This window comes from Equus asinus, chromosome 9, assembly GCF_041296235.1.
Source record: "Equus asinus isolate D_3611 breed Donkey chromosome 9, EquAss-T2T_v2, whole genome shotgun sequence".
NCBI classification, from domain to species: Eukaryota; Metazoa; Chordata; class Mammalia; order Perissodactyla; family Equidae; genus Equus; species Equus asinus.
This window is the reverse complement of record NC_091798.1, coordinates 69,937,545-69,947,190: the sequence shown is the minus strand read 5'-3', so window position 1 is coordinate 69,947,190 and position 9,646 is coordinate 69,937,545. Positions and strand designations below refer to the sequence as shown.

Genomic DNA, 9,646 nt, shown 5'->3' with positions numbered 1-9,646 from the left:
TATTATCATATTTCTCTGTTTGTCCTTTAAGCAACATGCATTTGAATACATAATGTTCCACAAATAGAACAGTATATTGTTTGCCTAAGAGGTTTCAGACCCAGGGCTCTCTTGAAAACTGGAGCTGAGTCCAAATCCTCTTAAAGAGATATGCCACTGACACTCAATGCTATAGACCCATTACCTTTTTGTCATTGTGTGTCTCGCAGCCACTCCATGTCATCCCTCACCCTAAATGAGCAGTTACTTACACGACAGTTTTCAGTAGACTCACTGGATTGACCAATGATCTCTGTTCCCTCAGGGTGATACATTGAATAATGATCAGAAGTCGCTGAATGCTGGGAGTTTGCAGGCTACCCTCTTAGAATGCCTGCACACTTCCCCCCTCCACTTGGGTTGCATGCTTACAAAACGTCAGCTCGATTCCTTGCCCACAAAGCTCCATTATTATTATTTATTTTGCTCATCTCACTGTAGTGTGCTAAATGTTAACTCTACTACGTTATTTTTATACCTGGGACTATCCATCCAATTAGCTTAAAATATATAAATCTGGTAACTTTTTTTGGGAGGCTAGAGCATTGAGCTTTTTTAGAAAATGTGGAGATATAAAATAAATGGGTTAGGAGAAGGTTCTGTTCTTTAGAAGTTCTGTTAGAAAAAAACTGGGGGAATAGTGAAGAACCAAACTTCTCATACCTAAGAAAAAGACAGTTTATTGACTCGTGCTATGAGTTTGCTGTTCCCTTCCCTACTTCCAGTCCCAAGAGTCTGTAAGCCTGTTGTTGAAAAAGCATTCCCCTACCCAAAGTGAAACTGGTAAAATGTTAACGAGCCACCTTTTCATTTCTTGGTTTGAGGTTGCACAGAGGCAAAAAGTTCTCTTTCCAGACTGAGGCACACAGTTAAACACAAATGGTTTTCCCAAGCTGTGATCGATGCCAACTTCTGCACCTTCTAATTTTACCACCTCCAGAGGCAGGCTTTTTCCTTCGTCCTGTAATTGATAAGAAATAGGTTCAGCATGGGTGCCGCAACTAAGCAGACAAGGGAGAAAATGAGAGTGGAAAGGAGGCCCATAGCTATTTTTTTAAATTGATTGTTCTGAAATGAAACTAAAGTCAAAATGAGTTTTCATAGATTATGTTCTCCATGATATATTCCACCAAACTCCATATTTCCCACTACGATACTTTTCCATAACCGTTTTGAATTGCCTCTGTTAATATGCATCTTATTTATGCCGATTTGGGAAAGTATCATTAATTATTAATACCCATTTTTTCCTATCAGCAAAAAAGAACATCAAAAGAAACTGATATTACAAAATATATGTGGTTGGTAGTGACATGAGATCTCCAGTCAGCGTTTATAATTAACATGTATCCCATGCTTGTGGTGTGTCAGGCCCTTTTTCTAAATTCTTTATATCTATTAATTGGTTTATCTTCACAAATGTCCGCAAGGTAGTTACTTTTATCTTCTCTATTTTGCAGATCAGGAAACTACAGGATAGAGAGAATAAAGAACATTTTTCTTTAAATGATAGTAGTTTAAAATATTATGACATGTATGCAAGACTAAAATTATTTTACAGGTAAATATTTTATTTATATTTATTTTACAATTATATCTCAAAACACCCTGTCCATTATTCATGTCTTTTCTACAAACAGCTATACTGAGGTATAACTTACATACCATAAAGTCACTCATTGTACATATATAATTCAGTGACTTTTAGTAAATTTATAAAGCTGTGAAACGATTGCCACAATCCAGTTTTCGAACTTTTCCGCCAACCTCCAAATTTTCTTTGAGTCTGTTTGCAGTCAGCTGCCACTTTCGCCTCTCCAATTACAGGCAATCACAGAGCTGTTTTCTGTCCCTATAAAGTTGCCAATTCTGGACATTTCATACAAGTTGAATCACACACTATGTGGCCTTCTTTCACTTAGTATAATGTTTTCAAGTTTCATCCATGTTGTAGCATCCTTTTTATTGCTGAACTTTATTCTATTATACGAGTATGCCTAATTTAGTTATCCATTCAGAAGTTGATGGAGATTTTTCTTTCCAGTTTTGGGCTATTTTTAATAATGCTTCTATGAAAATTTGTGTACAGGTCTTTGTGTGGACAACTGTTTTCATTCTCTTTGGTAGATTACTAAAAGTGAAATTGCTGGGCCATATGGTAAGTTTATTTTTAACTTTATAAGAAACTGCCAAACTGTTTTCCAAAGTGGCTGTACCATTTTACATTCCCACCAGCAGTGTATGAGCGTTCCAGATTCTCCACACCCTCACCAATACTCCGTGATTCTTGTTTTAATAATAGCCGTCCTACTGGCTGTGTAGCGGTATCTCCTAGTGGTTTTAATTTGCATATTTCTAATGACTGAAGATGTGGAACACCATCTAGTCCAGAGGTTCTTAATCAATTCTAGCTAATGAATTCCTTTGAGGTACTGATGAAAACTATGGACTCTCTATGCCCATATGCAGAAAATTTCTTGCAACTCACGGGTGGATGGATATAAAGATATTCTTCAACTGAAAGTAACCTCTCATAGATGTATGGCACTTTACAGTTTTAGTTTATAAAACATTTTTACGGACTCTGTCTTTTTTATTCTTCACAACTACTCTATGAAGTAAGAAGCTGATGTTATCCCCATTTTCTAGAGGAAGAAACTGAGTTTTAATGAGATGTCTTAAGATTACATAGACAGAGATAGAACTTAGGCACTGGTTTTTGGCTCTGTCTTCCACACTACTTCTCTCGCATGTCTGGCTTCCTGGGCCACTGCAACTTGGGAGATTGCTGGCTCCTAGAGTCAGCAGTTGAAGGCTGTAATAGCCAACATTTTAGGAGACAGAGTATTTCCTGAAGCCACCAGCTTTCCTGGAATAGAGGCAGAAATCCAGAATTTTGATCTGTTTTAGTAAATATAAGGAAGGTAGCACATCTTATAATAATTGTATATGACCAATAATATGACATTAGAAATCAGAAGAGTATATTTTTATTTGCTTTAATAAGGATAAAGACTTTGCATGCCTATAAAGAGTGGCTTATTATTTATATCATTTTCCCAGGAGCGTCTTAAACTACAAAAGAAGTGGGGAAACATAAATAAAGCCTGGGGATTTTATTCTATTGGCAAGTGACAGATGTATTCATTTGCTAAGAGCAAGTACATGCTGGATCTGCTTTCCTTTGGGCCTGTTATGCAGATAAGATGATATAATATGTTGGTCTCTCAGTATCAGCATTATTAGCTCACTCTGGAACTACCAGTGTTCTCCCACATTCTTTGCTATAGGAGAATACAAAGGAGTACATGCATATGGCATATGACACATAACCAAGAATAGTGCTTGAAGTCCCTTATGAGGCTCTTTGCCCTCTGCTCAAGTTACAGCTGTGTGAGAAGAATGAATGATTGGTGAATGGACTAGATTAAAAATGAGGGCTACTGTCTCTTACATGTCCTCTATCATGGCCCAGATTCCATTTTTACTAATCTCAGCTGCTGCCTCATTGCCCGTGATTACGAGCCTGCTGTGGTCCTGGGAGCAGCTGTGAGAAAACCATGGCTGCAGAGCCTGTGGAGCAGGTGTGGGTGCTCTTGCAGCTGTGCTTACTCATCTTACTCTTTTTCCTCGGTTTCACGAGCCCAAGCACCATAAAGCTCCACTCTCGTGGAGATGCAGGGATTGGAAAACGTTCTCTATTCAGTCTAATCCTAATGCTGCTTGGACTGTGGCTCCATATTCACCAATTAAATGTTTTCTAGAGATAAAGGACAACCAGAATCCCTTTTCTATCTTACTGCCATGCCCTGGGGTTTTCACTCTTCCCCTAAGCAAAACTCAATCCCTCAGTTTGGCAATAATTCTTAAATGGGTTTTATTTGATTCTTTCCATTTGGCTCTGCCAAAAGTCTCACTTATGTCGCTGCTAGAAACAATAAGATTTCTTTAAGACTCTGGCTTCCCCACGACTTTATATTCTCCTGGAAAGGCATGGAAAGGCTCTAGCTCCAATTTTCTATTCCTGAGCCAACTCAGAGATCCAGCTGCTTCATGTGTGCAGGATTGATTAAAATAGCAGGGATGCTGAAGGGATTTACCAAGGAATTGTTTAGTGAGGTCCAGAAGCTATCGACAGAGAATAAAGGAACTTGGGCTATTTATGCCAGACGGCCTTGGATAATGTTGACATTGCCTAGCACGAAAATAAGGTTTCTATAGCAATAATACCAAAGGTCAGAGTGTTCAGAAAAGGGAAATAGTACACAATAATAATGACAAAAACCCAACCCAGGGTGAATCCACTTCTAAATTAAATTATTTCTATAAAGAAAAATACAGACAAGGACATTTGTGCCCGTCTAAAACTTGGGCTCTCTGGTAAAGTAAAATTACCTGCAGATATTCATGAGTTCCTTGCTTTGGTCAAATTTTGGTTTGAACATGCTAGAAATTTTTTATTGCTATTGCTAGGCTCCTTTGTCTAAGAGAAGAGAAAAGGCTGGGACACTATACCAACAGGTTTTATTTTATCCGAAGGCACAACCATGAAACTTCACAAACTAAGAAGGAGGAAAAAGCCATCCTTAGCAATGAAAAAGAGCTAATTCTAGTGGGGAAAACAGAGCCAAGATAAATTTAGAAGGAAAGAAAGCATGTCCTAAAGCAACTTACCACATGAAAGGGTACATGAAATACACATCTAGAGTGCTATATTTAAAGCTAGCAAGTTGAAGCAAAAATGAAGAATGAGTGTCTCTTGGAGCTGTATTAATGATGCCGAGAGCCCTTTATCTCTAGGCAGCAGTTTGGAGGCACCCTCTCCCCACTGGTGACTGAAAACCACCACTCGTTGATAGCTATGAGATGATGAACTCTGTCCCCATCCTAGCTGGTAGGATCACAAAGCAGCAAAGCCTGCAAAGGCAAGAAGGAGGAGAAGACACAAGAGTGCTTTCACTGTCGTGACCTTTGCTGTCATTGTCCTGTGATTAAATAGAAGACTTAAGATTATTACATACATGCATGTATTTGTTTATTTATGCTTTCCTTTTTTCTCTCCAGGTAGGCAAGAAAGGATGGACAAAGAACAGAGAATAGAAAGTAAGCATGCATGTCAGACCCTTGTTTGTGGGTGGTACTGGGTTCCCTGTAAAAGTTTAGTGAATTTAATATTTCTCTTTTTGTTTTTATGAAGAAATTGAGATGATGACAATTTCATTGGCCCCAAAGTTGCAGCACCTCTCTAGTCTGCCCCTGCTTTTGAAACTCTGCCTGGCTTACTTGTGACATCAGCAGAGGTTTGTTGTTGTTAGTCCTGTTGGGTTGATTCTGACTCCTAGCGATCCTGTGTAGCAGAGTGGAACCCTGCCTGGTCTTTTTGCACCATCCTCTCACTTTCCAGCACTACATCAGACAACCTTCTGCTACTATTCATAGGGTTTTCATGGCCAATTATTTTGGAAGTGGGTGGCCAGGTCCTTCCTCCCTGTTGTCTTAGTCTGGAAGCTCTGCTGAAACCTGTCCACCATGGGTGACCCTGCTGGTATTTGAAATACCAGTGGTGTAGATTGCAGCATCCCAGCAACATCTGCAGAGGCAACTGGATACAGACTCAGCGTTTTGTGCTTTTCTTTTCAGTTTGCCTGGAGTGGCGAACCATTTTTTAGGAGTGATAAATACGTGCTGGCAGCTCCATGCTGTTTCCTGGCACCAGGAAGACTCCAGGCTCCAGGAAACAGGGGTGGCTTTGGGGGCTGAAGGAGTTCATCTGCACACAGACCATTAGACTACACTGCACCCAGACAGACAGGCTTCCTGCTGGAAAGTTAGCCAAGTAGAGGGATGCTCATGATGCTGGGGTCCAGGCTGCCCAGGCTCTTCTCTCTTGGAAGAAGCACTTCTGGCCTCATTCACATGTCTTACGTTTCACCATTTTCCTTGGCTCCTAAACTGTCTCTTAGAGTATAACAACTACCACCCAATGCTTTCATTACAACACAAAGACTGTGAAGTAGTAACTCTGAGTCATAGTCATGACCTTGTTCAAAGTTGTCAAAAAATTACCAGGTTAACTATAAAATCAAGACATTCTACATCTTAAGCTCTGCAACTGAATGTCCTGTGAGGTCTCCCTCTGAACTCAGGGTATGGTTGGTTTGTAGACGGATTCTGGAGCCAGACGAGCTGGGTTTGAATCCTCACTGCACCACTTATTAGGTCACTAACACGACCTTGGGCAAGTTACTTAATGTCTCTGTGCCTCAGTTTCCTTGTCTGTAAACTAGAGTTGTTATAAAGCGTTGAGTTAATATATGTGTAAAGTGTTTGGAACACTGCCTGCATTTCATAAGTGATATACACGTTAGCTTTCATTATTATGTAGAACTTTGATGAAAATGAAGAGTAAGAACTTAGAAAATTAGTTAACAAAGAAGCATTAATATGTGTGACAGGGTAACTATTTAAAGTAAGTTCCCATATGTGTCTTTTTTTTCCTCCAAGAATTACAGGCTGCATGGACAAGGGGAAGGACTTCATTTCTCGGAATCTCAGTGTCCGCATTTGTAAAATGGGGTAACAGAGCCTGTCTTTGTGAGGATGAGAAGAGATCATCTGTGCAAAGTGTTTGGCACACAACAGCTGTACAATGAAGGTCCCTTCTTTCCCACATCTGGGGTCCACTTTCAGTTTAGGTGCAAATGAAGCATCGCTAAACTCAGGAAAGCTGGGTAAGAAAATCTCCTGCTCCAGACCCAGCGATGGGTGTAACTGGCAGGGGGGCTAGGCTGGGCTGGGCCAGGCTAGGGCTGTGATGGAGGGAGAAGGCAGAGAGGGGAGGAAGTCTGGGCAACATCACTGTCGCATCTTGGAAGGGAGTTGTGATGATCTCAGTGGTTGGCTCCTGTGCCTGGATTCCAGTCATTCAGGTGACAGAGCTCATTTAATGCTCTCTACCATTTGCACAGAGATTTGGAGGGTTCAGTGCTTGCCTCTGGTTACACTTGGACTGAGAATCTCTCACAGCCACAGGTGGAGGCTGACTGCTGCTGAGAACCAGGCTCTTAGCACTGGCTCTCCATCCTTCTGTGATCACATCCTGAGAGACTGCCTTCCAACTGTTGCCAAACCCTGCCCCTGCTGCATTCACATCCTAGGTTTTAAAGAATTTCCCTCTCCTTACACCTCCTCTCCCACCCTTCCCTCCACTAATGCTTATGGAGTGTATCTGTACCTTCTGCCAAACATTGTCTTGGGCACGAAGGCCCTACACGGCTTTAGCCTCAGACTGATTTCTTGGTCTCCAGCTTCTCTCATTCTTGACAACAATTCCTCAGTCCCTTTTCTGGTCATGTTCTTAGGCCCCTGGAATTTTCTAAACCCAGTGTGTCCATTATTACTCATGGTCCTTTGCCTGGCCCGTTCTGCCCCCTGCTCTGACTCTCATTATGAAAGGAGTGACCCGGTTGTCAGTGGATTCAGATGTTTATCTACACACAGCAATGGCCTACTCAGCATTTCTGAGTAGAGGAAGAGTGGCTCTCTTTCTCTAATCTCTTTGCAGATCCCTCACTTTTTCACTCTTGAAAAATTGGGATGTGTTATGAATTTAATGTTTTTGTTCCCTCCAAATTCGTATGTTGAGATCTTAACCCTCAATGTGATGGTACTAAGAGGTGGGGACCTTGGGAGGTGATTAGGTCATGAGGGCAGAGCCTTCATGAACGGGATTAGTGCTCTTATAAAAGAGACTCCAGACAGCTCCATTGTGCCTTCTGCCTCATGAGGACACATAGAAAAGACAGCCATCTATGAACCAGGATGCAGATCTGCACCAGACGCTGAATCTGCTGGAGCCTTGATCTTGGACTTTCAGTCTCCAGAACTGTGAGAAATAAATGTTTGTGATTTAAGCCACCAAGTCCATGGTATTTTTGTTAAGCAACCTGAATGGACTAAGGCAGAGTGAGAACCTGGAGTAAGAATTCTGTTTTTCCTTTGAAATAGCTCACCCCACACTTCTATTTCATTCCTACTGACACACTTTTGTCCAAGGCCTTGGCATCTCCTGCCCATATCACTGCAGCAGCCTCCTGGCTGAGCTTCTTGATGCCAGTGCAATCTTGACAATGTAACCCAAACCATCTGATATCGCCCACCCAAGGTTTGCATCCATGGCACTGCCCATGGTGCCAACTGCCAATTTATTGCCTCTCAGTTCCTAATGCGTCCTTTATTGCCTGATTTTGAAAATGGATCTGGGACTTTCAAATATTTTTCGTTTGCCAGTACAAAGCACTGGAGAGATGTTGCAGGAGGAAGGGTTCTTCTTCCTGATTGCTGTGGATAGTTCCAAAGGAGCCTGGAGGCTGATGTATTTTTCTCAGCTCCCCAGCCCTAGAGGTTTCGTCCAGTGCTAGTAGGATGCAGCTTCCCTGAAGGTCCTCCAGCTCTCAATTTGGGCAGTGGTGGCATAGTGAGGAGGCTCAGATGTGAGGCCTGTGCTCCAGCCCAGGTTTCTGCTCTGCATACCCTTGCCTCAGCCTTGTAGGGTTAGACATTTGGGAAACTGGCCCCCCACTCCCCACCAGGCCTAAGAGGTATCCCAAAATACATTAGGTTCTTACCGAGGTAGGCCTTTCCGGCAACCAGTTCCAGCAGCATGCACAGTGGCACCCCAGCACCCTCTATGCACCTGACTCCCTTGTGTACCCAAGCATCAGCCTTGGCTTGCCTACATTGTGGACATTGGCTTCTGCAGATGTTCCAGTGCAGACCCTGTGCTCTCTGGGCCTTCCGCTTGCAGCAGCACCCTGACACCCTCAGTACTCTTGACTCAATGATACCTGTCCAGCAGCCTTGGCTCACCTGAGCCCCAGCCGGTTGTTTCTGTTTATCCAGAGACTGTGGACCAGCTCTGGCCCAGGCAACCCAGCAAAATCCTCCATCATCCAGTGCCTGCAACTAATCTTCTCCAGTGATGTCTGAACCTCTACTTTCAAATTTGTGCTTCCTTGGTACTCTCTCTCTTTGCCTTAAAATACCTTTTAGAGTTTTTTTCTTATCTTTATAATTACTTTCCTATCATTGGTTAATAGCTCTTTATATTAAACTTCCTCTGTTTAAATTATTGTGTATAATGGTCAACTTTATGTGTCAATTTGGCTAGGCTATGGTGCCTAGATGTTTGGTCAAACACCATTCTAGATGTTTCTGTGAAGAGATTTTTCAGATGTGATCAACATTTAAATCTGTATACTTTGAGTAAAGTAGATTCTCCGTAATGTGGGTGGGCCTCATCCAATCAGTTGAAGATCTCAAAAGAAAAAGACTGAGGTCTTCCAGAGGAAGAAGGAATTCTGCCTCCAGAACCCAGCTGCAACATTAACTGTTCCCTGGGTCTTCAGCCTGCAGGTCTGTCCTGCAGGATTTGGACTTGCCAGCCACCACAGTTGTGTGAGCCAACTCCTTAAAATCTCTCTCTGTATATATAACATCCTGTTGGTTCTGTTTTCTCTAGAGAATCCTGAGTAATGCACTGTGTGATTTCTATCTCCCAAATGGGCCCAGACTGATAGCCTCATGAACACACCAAAATATCCAATGA

At 42.1% G+C, this 9,646-nt stretch overlaps 1 protein-coding gene across 5 annotated transcripts in view; it reads left to right on the top strand.

Annotated features, from left to right (window-relative positions):
- MACIR (macrophage immunometabolism regulator) overlaps window positions 1–7,958 on the top strand; it is a 178,798-nt gene extending 170,840 nt beyond the window's left edge. For 2 of the 5 annotated variants that reach the window (XR_011505922.1, XR_011505918.1), the window contains 2 exons: window positions 5,104–5,142; window positions 6,544–7,950. The gene's annotated coding sequence lies outside the window, so the exon portion shown is untranslated. Of the gene's footprint in view, window positions 1–1,499; window positions 1,601–5,103; window positions 5,143–5,236; window positions 5,340–6,543 lie in introns of all 5 variants that reach the window. The other 3 variants (XR_011505923.1, XR_011505917.1, XR_011505919.1) reach the window with 3 other exon arrangements.
- Window positions 7,959–9,646: the final 1,688 nt, after the last annotated feature.